Source organism: Megachile rotundata, chromosome 3, assembly GCF_050947335.1.
Source record: "Megachile rotundata isolate GNS110a chromosome 3, iyMegRotu1, whole genome shotgun sequence".
In the NCBI taxonomy this organism is placed as follows: Eukaryota; Metazoa; Arthropoda; class Insecta; order Hymenoptera; family Megachilidae; genus Megachile; species Megachile rotundata.
In genome coordinates, this window is record NC_134985.1 from 18,643,380 (window position 1) to 18,659,134 (window position 15,755).

General features: G+C 45.0%; 1 protein-coding gene and 1 long non-coding RNA gene across 4 annotated transcripts in view; one reads left to right on the forward strand and one right to left on the reverse strand.

The window, feature by feature from the left end:
- LOC105663212 (uncharacterized) overlaps nucleotides 1-15,755 on the forward strand; it is a 241,852-nt gene that overhangs the window by 183,973 nt on the left and 42,124 nt on the right. The window lies entirely within an intron of this gene.
- The window catches only part of LOC100880274 (homeobox protein araucan), a 79,673-nt gene continuing 75,580 nt past the window's right edge, over nucleotides 11,663-15,755 (reverse strand). For all 3 annotated transcript variants that reach the window (XM_076529944.1, XM_076529945.1, XM_076529946.1), the window contains one exon: nucleotides 11,663-14,801. The gene's annotated coding sequence lies outside the window, so the exon portion shown is untranslated. The remainder of the gene's footprint in view (nucleotides 14,802-15,755) is intronic.

The window sequence follows — 15,755 nt, forward strand, 5'->3', positions numbered from 1 at the left end:
CCTTCGCGCGATCCTCCTTCCTCCTCGAGCCTTTGCCAAAGCGCCCCTCGTCCGACGCTTTAAACCGTACGCGCCCTTTGGCGCCCAGGTAGCCGCATTGTCTCAGATAATGGCTAATAAATTGCCCGGCAAAATCGCGCGGGCCTGGACCACCGCGACTTCGACGACGAGCGGCGAATTGCCCGTCTACTTCGTCCCCGAAGGACCCCACTGATTTTACCCTTTTTTCCCTTTCAAATTTTTGCGGCTAATAGCGAACGTACTTCGCTTCGATCAACTTCGAAAATCTCGTGCTTCGTGCCGCGGTGTTAAATGTCTTGTCGAGACAACGTCTTGCGAGGTTAGATCGCAACGGTAGTACGGCGAAGAACCGTGTAAACGTTTCCAAGAATCGCGGAACGGTGGACGTCGTGGACGAGTCAAGTCGAGCAGAGAGAAACGGACAAATTGCCGGGCGTATATTACACGGTTCTTAGAGCCGCGTCACCGTGAAATATCGCATTTTGGCACGAGGCATCCCTGTTTAAAAGGGGCCAAAGCGACGCGCGAACGAGACGTCCCACGAAGTGCCACGAAGTGACCTGCCACTCGAGGGCACATCCGAAGGAACGTGTCCTTGACCATCCACGAATAATTAACGTCGTTTTTCGTGAGACTCTCCCTTCGCTACCTGATCGGGTCTTCCATTCCTAATGGTCGCCTCCGACAAGAAACTGATCTCGATCACGGATATACTTTCGTGCGCGATTTCGAACAGATTTAACCGAACAATCTAATAATTGGTTGGGTCGTCGGTGGCGGAAACGAGCCGAACAACGAGGAAGGGTGCACGGATGATGGATAGTCGAAATCGGTCGCGGAAGGGTCAGATCGGACTATAAACGAGAAGCTGATAACGCAGGTGACGCCGAACGGCACTTCTCCACTAATCACCATCGGTTTTAGATTATTCTAAAATAATGACGGCCTTCTAACGGCTGTTGAATCGACGCTGACAAATCGTCGGCTTCGGTTGGACGCGACGCGTCGCGGCGGCCGAAGACGAGCCTTTCAGGTGTCGCTGAGACATTCTTGGAACGTCCTGCGCCTCCGCGGTTCCTGTCCTTCGATTCGCCTTTCGAAATGCCTCGAATTGTTCTCGCACCGCGCAGGAAATGGTAAATCAAAGCCGGCTCGAAAACAGGAAAATACAGAGTCCGCGTGAGAACCTCGCGAAACAGAAATTTTGCTATCGTATATCGGGTGTTCGGCTGGTTACACGGCTGATAAGCGTTGTAATGTATCGAGGATTTCTCGGGTACAGAGCTTCCACGTCCACCGTTTACGATTTATTACCGGGGAAACGCAAGAACAACTTTGGCCATCGTAACAGATCAAGAAACGAAATAGTAGATAAGGGAAATTCGGATTTAGAAAGGCCAAGACACGGCTCGTCCGGTTTGGACACGTGAACAGGTACATGGACCGACTCTTGTAGACACCGTTCTTGAAACGATGTCGATGTTTAAACGCGGTTTTTCTTCGAATCTCCTTGCTTTTTGTGTCTTCAGCTTCAGTTTCGAGCCGTTGCCTGTCAAATGAATTCAACTTTTAATCAGCAATTAGAGGATCCGCTTATCTCCGACTCCGCTAACAAGTTCCAGATAACTAGACGGTACGCAGAATTCAAGTGTAACGACATTGGTACTAATGTTAATCGATGAATGACGAGTTAACTGGTCGTATCCAGTTGTACACGGTTAGAACAAGTCTCGTACATTTCCATTTATCAGAAATGCATAAACATGGACTGTCTATTCATCAGCCGATTGGAAGAGCCGAACCCGCCGTTAACCGGAACCCGTCTCCCATTCACCGCCACCCATAGCCCTGACGCGACCGACGAACCAGCAGAAGTCGAAGAATGGAATTGCCAACAGATACGATCAATTACTATAAAACCGTCCGAGGCGAGGGGCCGAAAGCTCGAGGCGCATTCCGGATCCAGGTGTGACCGCGACATCCTTGGAACGTTCTGCCGGCTATCCGTCTACTTTTTCTCGCCGAAGGGTTCGGGACGGTGTCCTAGGAGCAGCTTCGCCGCGATCCGGACTTTTTCAGCGTGCGCTCTCACGGCGAGCACCGGCGAAAAAAAAGAACCGCGCCGAGTATTAATGCGTGGTCCTTCCTCGTTACGCCATCCGTGTCGCATAGTTTTCTCCTTTGGAGGTGCCGCGGATCCTACCTTCGCGTTTCAGCACGGCCGCGATTCGCCATCAATGGAAAGGTTCGCGCGTGAATGAACCTCGCCGTGGACCGGGTTAGGGTGGACACACGTATTCGAGGGAGGAAATACCGCTCTCACGGTGCTGACTCGACTTATCTTGCGGCTGTCCGCGACTGCAGAAACTGTACAGAGAAAGGGACAGGGAGCCGAGCTTGAAATTTATGAAGATCGATCAGGATGGAGTGGGAAGGTTCGACAGACTTCTGGAGGAATGGTTGGAATCATTTTGTAAGACTGGAACTTCCTTTTGTCTTTTCAATTGGACAGATTGTCGATGGGCTTCGTTGATCGACTGCCTGCTTTTCCAGTAATTCGGTGTTCTAGGGATGTTTCAGGAAACTCCAAGGAATTTAATTCGCTATGGATTTTTTTCCGGCATGATATTGTTTCACCGATGTTTTCCCGAATTAATAAACTCTTGGTTCGTAGGATCAATGAAACGAATTGTTACTTTTCTAATTACGTAAACATGTATTTCCGCGCAACAGCTAGTTTTTATCGTCGAGAAACGAAAGTCCTCGCGAGTCGCTCGTTAACACTGCGATACTAAACGCAGTATCGTACCTTCAATTTTCCTCCAATCTTGGTGTAACAGTTTTTATAGTTTCACAGCATGCGCATGCACGGTTAATAAACGAGGCGAACGGGTATCACGATTTGAATATTCGCCGACATAATATTTCCTCTCGTTCCCGAACCAAAGACCCGTACACACCATTGCGCTGCCTAACAACGGGAACGTCCACAGAAGTAACTCGAAGCGTGAAACACGAGGGCGTACCGTGAGCTTATACGAGAAGGGAAGGCCCCGTTAATTCGATGTAATTTAGGAGAGCGGTAATTATATTTAATGGTGATATCGTTCGATCTTGAAAAGTCTCAACAAATACACCGTGCCACGGCACGAGAGGAATATTAATCTCAGTCGTAAATTTTGATATGCTGCGGAAAGCTGGCTCCGTAGTGCCTCGACTCGCAAGGTTTATTGTTCCGCGACATGCACGTAACATCGCACTTGAAATCCTTATCGACTAACGGGCCGACATGTACGTGTTACCGAGTAACGCGTCGGCTCCCATACCTTTTCCCCATTTTCAAATAACAAATTATAATTTACTTTAGTTTAATGCATTTAATGAAAGTCGATAGGAACTTCATTATTCCTTTGAACATTATCGTTTGTTGCTCGATACATGGAATCAAGAAGTCCTTAGCGATATTACGCGTAACGATGCGAGTTGCTTCACGTGTGACGATCTGCTGCATGGTGGTACCATGATCTAACGCGTGGCTGCACCTACGGTGCTCTAACGCGTGGATCTAACTATGGTGATTTAACGCGAAGTTGTACTTCTGATGATGTAACGTGGTTTTACCTGGCTGGGGTTATCTACCGCGTGGATGTACCTATCTACGGTGTTCTAACGCATTGTATCTACTTGTGGGGATACTTAGTTTAGCGTTATAACACTTGGTAATTTGTACTCGCAGTTATCTAGTACTTAACAGTATCTGCTCATTGCGATTTAACACATGATTATCTGTAGAATGATGACACCTACTTGTGGAAATACTTATGTTCAGCGATTTAAAGTGTAACAATACTTAAATGATCTAATACATGTCGATCTAATATGTACCGAAATCTACGTGATATGTGTAGTTATCTAAAGCTGTACCATACAACGACAATGCACATACAAGTGCAAATTAAAATGGTAGTACAAGAGTCTGTTGTATAGTAAGAACCACATGAGATGTAGAACGTGTAGAAATATCAAGTTTAGCCGCCTAATACGAAAGCAGAATTGTTCCCACGGTCCAGATCGAGCAGTGTATCAGGAAGAGAACGACGATCGACGCGAGAACCGCAGGACGATCGACGCGTCGCGTAATTTCTGTTAACGAGGCAGGATCAGCCATGTCGGCAGAGACAAGCACGAAGAAAAAGGCTCCTGACTAATTCTGGACAATCCGTGACCGAGTAACCGGCGTCGTCGTTGTCCTCGCTCGAAACGATCCTTTCTTTGTTTTTCCCGTAGTCGGGTCCGCTCATTTCCAGGATAAATGTTCGGACAGGTCTGCGACAGACGTTCGGTTTGGCGACAGGCCCCTCGCGAAAGCCTACCTCGACCCACCTTGCCTCGTCTGGTGACCTTAAATCACGATTTTTCGGGAGGCTGGGGGACAAGCCGGCAGAAGAGGAGGAGCGTGTCGTGCGAGAGCACGGTACGAGGGCCACGAGATCCGAGGGTTGTTTTTCTGGACGACGTAGCCGATAAGATAGGACCCTGAGGAGACAGCGAATATCCGGTGCCCACTTTCGGCCAGGGCTGACAGTTTTGTACCTACTCGCGCGGCAACAGATAGTCCGTGGAGAGGGACGCCGAATTCCGGAGAGGGCAGGGTGGTCCCTCGTTCGGCTAAACTGCCAGCGATCGGCTACAAGTCGCGCTCGAACCGGTCGTATCTCGTTTGCGGAAGCCATGCGATACTTTCTGGTGTTGGGGCTTTTCATTAGAACCAGGAAACTGTAGATAAAGGCATGTAAAGTCGGAGGAGCCTTATTGATCGGGGACCGTTCCGGCCCCGACCTCTTCGACGCTTCAGCGAGAGGATTCTTCGAAGTCGCGCGACCGATTTTAAATACGCCATCTTTGAATCGAACTTTCTTTCCAATCTCTTATGTATTTCAATGACGCTTTATGGAAGTCTTTATCATCGCATCCGATAACGAAAATTTCCCTTTATAAGCCGCTTCACCGGAGCGATACATCGACAACGAAAGCGGAGAATCACAGAAAAATAGTATCGACAGGGATTACCGGAAGATTAAATCACGAGAGAGAGCGACAGGTCCAATCACCGACGAAAATCAATTACCGTTCGAGAACATGACCGTGCCGGGGTAATTAACTCGACAGAGTCCTTCCCTGGGAGCTGACACTGATTGGTCGTCGCCGATAATGAACTTATTTACGAATAACACAATCGTCCGTAGCCGTGTTGTCGCTTCACGATTTCCGGTCGACGTTAATACCTGTTACGAAACGATCTCGAAAATTCGACAGGCAATTTCGTCGTGGAATAAGGAAGCTACCGGTATTGACAGAATAAAGTTCGAGAATGTGTTCCAACTTCGAAAGTTTCGAATTTAAACGCTGCTATCTCCGGACATTACGTTTTCATGGATTCCGTTTCGGTCGAAGGAAATCGGAATTAACGAATAATTCTAGTCGGTAAACTTAACGTAATATATTATGGTCATTTAGATACTATCCGTATTAGCTGAATGAAAGAGGTCCGATTGAATCGTGGACATCTGACGGATTCGATCAGGGTAGCAGTATCGATCGGATGATTCTCTTCATTTGTATGACTCAAGAGATCTTTTATATAAACGTTGCTTTGAAATGAAAAAATATTTCCTGTAGAAGAAATAGAAAATTAGCTTGAACGAATAATTTGAAGCTTTACAAGAATACAGGAATATAGGAATCTAGAGATGTGGAGTATAGATGTACAAAAATTATTCAGTATAAAGATCCAGCTGTATAGATCCATATATATGTAATCCAAAAATATATTAATTTATAGATATAGAAATCTGGCGTATGATCCAAGCCCTTTATACAACCATCCAAGAACAATTCAGTAATATATCAATTTATCGAATTAAGCGCTTGAAAATCTTTCCAGGGAGAAAGTTGATAATAGAAGAACATATATTCGAATAATGTATCGCAAAGGGTGTGTTGAAAACAAGAAGGAGAATTAAAAGTGGATCGTGCAGACCCCCCGCGACTAGTCCGAAGGCATGAGCCTCGGTCGCGGACGAACTGACCGTGTAATTTAATTTAAGTTACGAGCGCCGATAACGGCGGAGCCACAAATCAATTAGAGTGGTCCGTTCTTTTGGGGTGATAGTGATAGTGGCGGCGCAGACTGCGCTGTAAACATCTTTACTGCCAGATAAGTGTGCTGCGAACGTACCAGCACCATTTCTTGCCTGTTCCATCGCCACGAGGCCACAACAACTCTTCCATCCCTACTTCTTCTTTATCTTCCCACCATTTTGTACTCTCGATTATTTCGTTCGTTGAGTTATTGTCGGGCTGCTATGTAAACCGATTTTGTTCGCGAATCGATGCTATAAACGCCGACGGTTCTTCTTTCGTATTACAGTCTTGTTTAACTTGATTTCTTACTAGACTCGTTGATTCAAAATACACCTTGTTCTACAGTTTGAAGATAAAGGATTGCTGATACAGTTCAAATTGCGAAAGAGGTTCAATACAGATACTGACGATTCGCCGGGAAATGATTTTACGAACGGTCAAACATAGTAGGGTCGTATACGACACCATCGTCGCGGTACAGGGAACCCACCTAAGTGGAACTCGGCATTCCAACACAGCATGAACTGACTCGATCTCGTCCGCGCACCCGCTGCTCTCTCGGTTCTCTTCATTCATCCGAACCAACTCCTAGACAACGTTTCGCCGTCGGGGGTGTCCTCCCGATCGCGACGATTCTCTCTTCCTCGATAACTCCATTCGACTACGCCGCTTCCACCGTCTTGTTTTCCAAGCAAATTTATCGGATAGATCCCATAATGTTGTCTAAGAATAAGAGTCGTTGAGTGTCTGTTACTCTGTGTTTTACTGTAGAAGATTACTATGTTGAATCATGTTAAAACGTCGACCCCAGAATTATTAAAATATGTCCATAAATATTAATACTCCTCTTACAACATAATGTAATCTAACGTAACTGTTATGTTATATCTGAACATTTTAAGCGAATAAAATTAGTTATCGATTTTATATCAAAAAAGGAAAGAAACTCGTAATTGTAATTGACATAAGCTGGCAGTCGCGATGGCGTATTTAGTCGAAATCTGTTAAGAGATATCAGGAAGCGCCGTATTCGGTTAAATTGTCTCGCAACGGTATTCATCGAAGTAACAACATGATTCTATTAATTCCAGACGCTTTTCCGTTCGCGTTGAACGAGAAAGCAAAGACTGGTAGATCGATCGCTTCTTTTTCTTTCAACGACAACCTATTCGCTATTACCTGTTCGACGTAGTGTGCACCGGGGTACCGACGTCCGATTCGATCCGATTCGCACCAGTGCGCAACTAGCTCTGCGATACAATGTCTGATCCGATCTGATCCGATCCAATCCGATCAAATCCGGCCCGATTCGAACCAGTGCGCGACTCGCTTTGATCACGCGCACCTTTTGCATACTTGGCTTACAGATTTTTGACTACGACACGTTCCAGCTGTTGCTGAAAAGAATCGACGTTGTTCTAACGATCTCGTACACCTCTTTGCAACTCTTGCATACAGTTTCAAAACTATTACTGCGACTGATTGTTACACTTTGTGTGCAACGTCTATGTTATCACCTCATTGAAAATATGTCTATTCTATTGTCGCTAATTCTTCGTCCCAATCAAGTAAGTATTAATTGCCGTCGATTATCTACTCTCGTAACGGCTCTCCAGTTATTGATTTGGAAATCGATGCTCCAGAGAGAGCAGTTCGAGAAGACAGACGGCAGTGAAGGTGTGCAGGAGGAAGGAGAAGGAGAAGCGGATACAGAGAAAGAAAATGGTGGTCGAGCCCGAGGGGTGTCCGCGCTGCGATGAAATAGTGTCCGTAATCCGGCGTAAGTTAGCGCGGACCGATGTCCCACGGCGAGGAAGACGAGGTGCTCCACGAGGTCTTCGCGAGCTGCGTGCGCTCGTGAATGCTCGCCTCGGACGCGAGAGCCTCGAAGCTCGAAAATAAAACGCATCGAGACGGTAAAGATTTACGAGGCGGAAAATTTCGAGCGAATCGAACGCTAGATTTCGATGGTCAAGAATGTACCAGGGAAAATGAAATCTTCATCCGTGTATAATCTACGACCTGGAGTTTAGACATTCTTCAATAAATTCGTTTCGTTAACTTTTAGTCACCGCAGCTTACGTGGCTTACAGCTTACTCCCGCGTTGATACATAAATTGAGAATCGCTGTTCTATCCTATCTGCACAATAATCTACGCGCAAACGTAACAATCGAACGCAACAATCGGTTGTAACGAAGGCAGACACGTATGGTCAGATATTATCTGCAAATCGTTACGTCTATTAATAAAAGCTTCAATCTTTCAACACCCTTCCTCTCCATTTACCGTTCAATCTACTGACAAGTAGTTCCACCGTATATTTCTCGAACATCGAACTCTCCAAAGTATAAATACCGAAAGAATGTCAGAGGCCCGGCAAATTCATACGCGGTAAGCTTCGTGGTCTCGGTAACGGAGCAGCGTGTTCATTGCTTAGGGCTCCGTCTCCCATGGGAAGAGAGACGGGCATACGTGGTGCACCGCGAACGATGCATCACGGCTGCACCCCACGCGGTGCATCCCGGTATATTAGTCACCGGGAACGGGCACCAACTGCCGCGGCCAAATTGAGTCTTTGCCATAAAGTAAGCCGTAAAAGGGGTTGCAGTCGCGGGGAGACGGCCGATCCAGGAAGGCGAGCCTGCGCTAAGAAAGAAGACTCCGGAGGCCCAGAAATCGAGAGAGAAAGGCAGACGTAGAGGAACGCGTGGACATTCAAATTTATGGTAATGTTCCGCCGCTCTGCACGGGGTTATCGATATGCTCCTCGTTGCCCGTTGTTATCCCTGTTATTAATATTGCTAGCCATCCTCTCCGCAACCTGCCGTACTAGCCTTGAAAATCTATCATGGAATTTGAACAGCTTCGGTTTACACGAAAACATTATTTGTGTTTCCATTTTGTTGATTCGAAGTGCAGCTGGTATTTAACAGTATTAGGGGGTGGAGTAGATCATTGTTTAAAACTTGTGTTTCTGCAACACCCTCTGAACGTTCTCACCGCGAGTTACAATGTTCATCGGTTTCGCAATTAAAAGGTTCTAAAAGGAGACAAACGCCAGCTATAACTCCCACTCGGTGCTAAGCAGCTCGAGTGGCGTCCCTCGCGTTTCCGTGATTATTTCTCAGACACGCGCGGCGCACGCGTTAAATCATCGCAATACGTCGAGCTGTTTCCCTTGGAGCGCGTGCATATTCATCGAGAGGAAGCGAAACGGACGAGGGTACAACCGACCAGCCGGTTGGCTGGTTGTATCGAAACGGTTAACCGCGGCGGCGCACACGGTGCGAAAGGTTTCCGCGCACCCGCGGAGCCTCGCGACACGTTCAACAGCCGGCTGCGAGATCTCATATTTCTTTGGAAATGATATAAGGGCCTCCGTTCCGTGGCCTGGCTCTTGTAAACCACCGAGTTCGCATCTGCCTTCTCGAGTACCGGCCAACCTAGAGGGCACCACCGGCGCGCGAGAAGCGGAGCGCTTTCTCGAGCCGAGAACAAGAAGAAAAAAAAGGGACCGGAAGGTTATGACTTTATAGCGGGTCCGGCCGACACCGCAGGGTGAAAGCTAAGCCCTTTGTCTTAGGCGGATTGTCGCGGCCTTGCCGCCCTTTGTTGCCCAATTTACGGTTGTTAGGGTTTAGGACGCGGCAATAGAACGGAACTATAACCTCCAATGTAGCTGGCGGATCGGAGAACGTCTTTTATTGCCGACTCCGAACAACTTCTCGAATGGAGTTCTTCAGAATGTTTTGGGCTCGTATTTTTCGAGGAGGATGCTAACTTGTCGAATGGAGCGCTTTTCTACCTTTTTTGTGGTTTGCTTTCCGTGCGGTGAAACTCGCGTTATCTCAATTGTTAGAGCACAATGCTTTGGGTAAGAAACATGTAATTTTCGGATGAGAGGGTACAATTTTACGGTGAGTGTGACTAATTGGAGGTCATGGTAAGAAAGCTAGTTAACCTAACACGTTTCAAACACTTACGTCTCGAAAATATTTGAGTTTTAGTTTTTTAATCAATATAACATTAGTTCCATATTTTTTTAAATTTTAAAGTTTGTTACCGTGACAGAGTAATGTACAGATCGTGTTACCCTTAATAATTTTGGTATTCGAAATCGGACGAGACGGTTTGTTGGCACAGCATTCCAACAATTTCGTAGCCAACGCGGCATAAATCGTCGGCCAGGAGAGTAGACGATTTTTACGCGGCGAAAAAAAGAAAGATGCTCGCTTCGAAGGAGAGCTTTCTCCGAACGACAAGCGCGACAAGCATCCAGGCTGATTTATACGTCACGAGCAGCGAACCTTGAATCTTCGTGGGAAGTTTTCGCGCATAAATCCGATCTGTAAATAATGCCGTGGGCGATCAAAGCGACCGAGCGTGAAGCAACATGAAACGCTCGTAAAAAATGTTCGAAACACCGGCCGCTATCGTTGATTTTCTTTCATCCGACGCGCTTTCATCGCGAAACAAGCCGACGGAAAATTAGCTTGTAACTAATGCGCGATATTACCGATAAACTGGCAATCAGATACGAGAGTAGCACTTAGAAATTCATTTTTATTGTTCATATTCTCGGGAAACTGCTTTAGATCCTCGGTGTTTAAATACTTTGAAAAAGCTCGAAGGAAAAGGAGACGCAATGTTGATCTAACGAAACGCGCTCAACGAAGGAGAAAGTGTACGAAAATCACGGAAACGTCAGATAAAGTCGAAGGATTATCTTATCTCGCTTATATCCGTGTACAAAACGTCGACGGAATCATGCAAAAGCCAACGCAAATATTTAACAGCCACTTATCTATTGTTTGCGCCAACAGACGGAGAAAGAATATCGCTTCGGAATTTTGGTTAAATTTACACCCATCCTATTTTCCAAAACGAGCTGAACATTCCTTTCCAAGTACGGGTTCACGAGCCATTGTCCTACCTTCGACCGCGTATTTTCGTTGGAACTCCGCCCACCATGAAAATACCATAGCTCGCGTATTCAAAAACGAAAACGTACCAATTGTGGAATGTTCGCGTGCTCGTTAATTCCGAATAAACGTTGTCGATCCAGAAAACTCGTGTCTGACTCGAACACGATAGATCTTCGTTATATTGCCATCGAGGTGTGCATATAACTGTGATGTAAGGATCGGGAATACCATGTGCGGCTACGTAGGAATACTACGAATTGACAATACGTAGGGAAAAAGACATGTTAGTACAACGCGTAGAGATATAATGCGTGGAAATACAACGCGGGGAGATACAACGTGTGAAGCAACCTGTGGGAATACATATGGTCGCGTAACGGATCCTCCGTTTCTAAGATGGCAGGAAACGCCACTATCGTCCTATGTAAAGGTGGCAATATAACGAGTGTCTGCTATACGGGTACTATTCGTAAAAAGGTTGTTTAATATATTAAGCACCTTGTATATTCCAAATCATAAAATGGGACAAAAATATATTCCGGGATAAAGGTTCGTAAAAGAAACATAAAATAAAAGTAGAAAAGGTACAACATAATAGTCTTCTTTTTAATATAATGAATTCATAATGGTAGTAGACAATAATAATATAATAATCATATGATGTTGATAATAATAATAATAATAATAATAAAATTAATATAATAATAATAATAATAATAATAGATATATTCTGTCTATATTCACATTCAGAACTATGTACAGTTTAATTAATTTACAATCGAATTCGTACGAACAACCAAATAGAACCTATTTATCGTAATATGTATAATATATTTATATATTTATATATATCTATATATATCTAGTACCTGTATCATATAATATTCACAACGGATAGTTCTCTCTTTCGTTCTGTTCGTCGAGGGTGCGATTGTTATACACGAAACGCGTAACATGTACTTCCCTTCTTCCTTCTCGTTTATTTCTACCTTTATTTCCTTCTTTTACATCAATGCCACGAAAGGTACAATCGACCCTCGTTCTCTCCTGGCTACATTTCGATTATTTACAAAACCATGCTCTCGAGTCTATAATTATTCTATACGATATACGTGTCAACGAGCACCGATCGTCTTCATCGAAGTACACCCCGACACCATAACTGTTCTTTCATTTTTTTTTTATGTATATATATATATCTAAAATTTTTTCACTTTACCTTCCTCTCTCACACTCTCTTCCGACCGTTCGCCATCTTTTCCTTTCAGTTCTTTTTAAACCTCGCCCATTATCACAGATATAAATAAATGTACTCTTTACAAAACAATGTACAATATTTCTCCTTTCGTTCTCTCTCGCTCTCATCCTCAGCCCCATACCATCTATCGATACCTATCTTGTCCAGTTTTTCCTCTTCAACAATCTTTGCACCTTCTCTTTGCTTAGCGCACGCTTACTTGTATGTCAAAGTACAAAATGATAGTCGGTTTTCTTTTTGTCTTTACCTCGTTAATCTCTCCTTCCTTCTCGCTGCTCGTTTTCTCCGTGTCTTGCATTCTCTCTCTCACTCTCCCGGACGATCACTCTCGAATCCACCACTCGCAATCATCGAAACTGTACTCGAAAGGAGGGATGATTTATACGATATACATATAATATAAAAAAATATCAACAATCTCGAGCACCATGCACATCGTCCACCATTATGGTCTCGTTCTTCACCCTGACGATTATTGCGGACATTGACGTAACTAGGATTCTCTAATTTCGTTCAAAATATCAAGAATCTAGCGTCAATTAGTTCGAAAAAAATATCCGATGTCTAAGAACATAAATGCACAAAGTATTTTAAGATTCTGCAAGGAAAGATTTTTTATTTGTTCCAATAATGAATGAGGATGAGCGTATTATTTAAGGATAGCTTCATCCTGCCTCTTACCTAAGTTACGCCAACAACCATGAAAAAGCTACTCTCCCAGCGCGATCGCGACCAACATACACCTAAAGAAAAACATATTGCACAGAGACGGTTCGAAATAAAAAGTACGATGCCAACCGAAAGAGAAGTAAGAGCAGATCGCGTGATTGCATCGTCGAATCCTTTCGCGAACCGGGCCAGGCAACCGGAACGATCGCGAGTGCACGGTGCTCGCGCGAAAAAGGACGAATTTTACTCTTAATTAGTGTTTTACAGCTACTAACGCGCGTTCTCCTTCTCGATCCTCGACGGTTCTCCGTTTTCTTCGTTACAATTCTTCGAACACGCGCGATTCGCGATGAACACGTACGATTCATCTTGTCGTCCGCGCGAATACTTCGTAATTAAAGAGTCAGTGGTAGTTAAAGGATAGCCGTTCGCCAACTTCCTTCGCCTTTGGAACTTTGATCTACGGACACAAGAGCAAGGAGTCACGCGAACATGGTCGAAAGAGGTTGTTCGCTTCGTAATCTTTTCGTCCATGTCGTAACTCGAGCTACACCGATGTCCTAGATCGATTCGAAGGCTGTTACTTTGCACGTTGCCCGTGGATCGCGGGGTCCTTCGAAGGATAGACCCGCGACGTTCGGTTAACAGTTGGACAAAGAACAAGGGTGTCCTGGAATCGAACTCGTTCTTTCGTCCACACATATTGCAGTATCCCGTCACTTCACGACGGACGTGTTCGATTGTTTTTTATTTTCTCGACGAAGAGTACTCGGGTAATAATAAATTTCATTTCCGGTGACATGGAACCGTGGCTCGATAACGTCACTCATCGCGGACGAAACAAAGAAGTACCATTCGTCGTGAACTTTCAAATTCAATTCATGCAAAGTGATATGCTCCGAAATCGGACGCTAACAATAACCAAAAAGATTCTCCGAGTTATTGGAAATTCTTATCCCGTACGATGAAATTCGCAAACTTCGCTCTAGAGCGTTTAAATTTGACGCGATCAAAAAAAGGTCGGTAAACGTTCAGAATTCCGATTGGTGAAAAATATTTGTTGCCCAGAACGAAGTGACAGGGTGCTGTACATACAAATCGATTCTCGAGCGTGTTACCGGTTAAGCTTACCTTCCCAACTCGTCGTGGAATCACGCCCTTTTATTTACAGAATCGAAAGACCGGTTTCGGAACACGATCGACGATGAAATCTTGACTAAGGAGATCCTGGATCGTGCAAAACGCGGAAAAATCGCGACCACGTTTTCTAAAAACGACCGAATACGGAAAACAAGAAGGACAAAAGGACTCTGTGGATGTCGCCGAAGAGGATGACGTTTCTTCTCTTTAGACGCGGCGGACGTAATTTGTTGCGCGTCCTCTCTCGAAATCTACTGTCTAGCAGTTTCTTCTTCCTCTCCTTACGTACTCGTGCGTAAGCAGCCACTTCGACGTAATTCCCCTAATTCCTAAATCTTCTCTAAGCCGCCGCCTGCTCGACTCGCGAGCCAACCACCTCCATCCGTCTCTCGTAGTCGCGCACCTTGCACGAGACACGATTTATGTATCTCAAGGACGAACCCTCTGCTTCCCTCTTCCTTTCTTTGCATCCAGAGCCTAGTCCCTCTCTGTCTCGACGTTTGCACGTATCGTTGCCTCCTTCCTGATTCCTTTCTGCTCCTTGAGGCCGAGAGACGACGCTAATAAATCCCAGGACCTCTCAGCAGAGCGTATTTACAGTCCGGTCGTGGGTCCTTGCGTTCTCCAGCCCGTGGACTCATCCTGCAACAGGGAGATGAAAATTGTCTTCAATCCTTTGCTCTGATTTTTATACATCGGGTGTATTGAGATCGTTTACGGTTGCAGCTACGCTTGAAGCTTCCAAGTCTTTGTACTTGAAGATTGGGGTAAGAAAGGAAGAAAGAATAGACGAAATTTATTTCGAAATTCTATCGAATATACTGTTCAGGAATATAAAATAAAAAATAATGATTTTCTGTAACTAATGCTTATGTTTCAGTAGATGCCTGAATAGCGAATCTCTAATGTCTATAACAAGATTAGGGTCAGCCTCTAAAGTGGTTCTCTGATCCCAACGATTAGGCAAGTCCGATAACCACGACAATAGTGTCCAGCAATTAGACGACCAAGTGTTCTAGGTATGCTGGCGGTGTAAGATTCGCGAAAACGTTCGTAAACTCGTAATCGGACTATTACCGAGTCGATTATGGCGCCACTGTATTGACTCCCTGTAGCAACCCTTCGTTGCGCAGTTTCTTCGTCCGATAGAATTTAATGGAACGATAATTATATCTCACAAAAAGAAACTAATGATTCAAAATTAGCCCGTTTAATGCGATATCCTCGAGAATTAAGTACTCGAATGGAAGTGACTCGACAAGCTACATACGGTATCCCGTTGATCAGTAACATGTGTCACACATTGTGGCGAACCGCAGTTTTCTATCACGCAACTGCACGAACGATCATGGCCATGTATCTGGCTTCATAATCAGAATGGCTGCGAGTTTCAACGCCATAGATCCGATCTGGTATAGGGCAACTCATAGAAAATCAACGATCTGTGTCATGCTTTTGTTATGCTGTTCGACTAATCCTGTATCCTTGTATCCGCAAATCCCTGCATCCTGGATCTATATAATTTCAGTTACCTATATCGGTAGATCTGTACTGGGATAACTGTTTTGTCGAATCTCTTTCGCATATCACCAGATT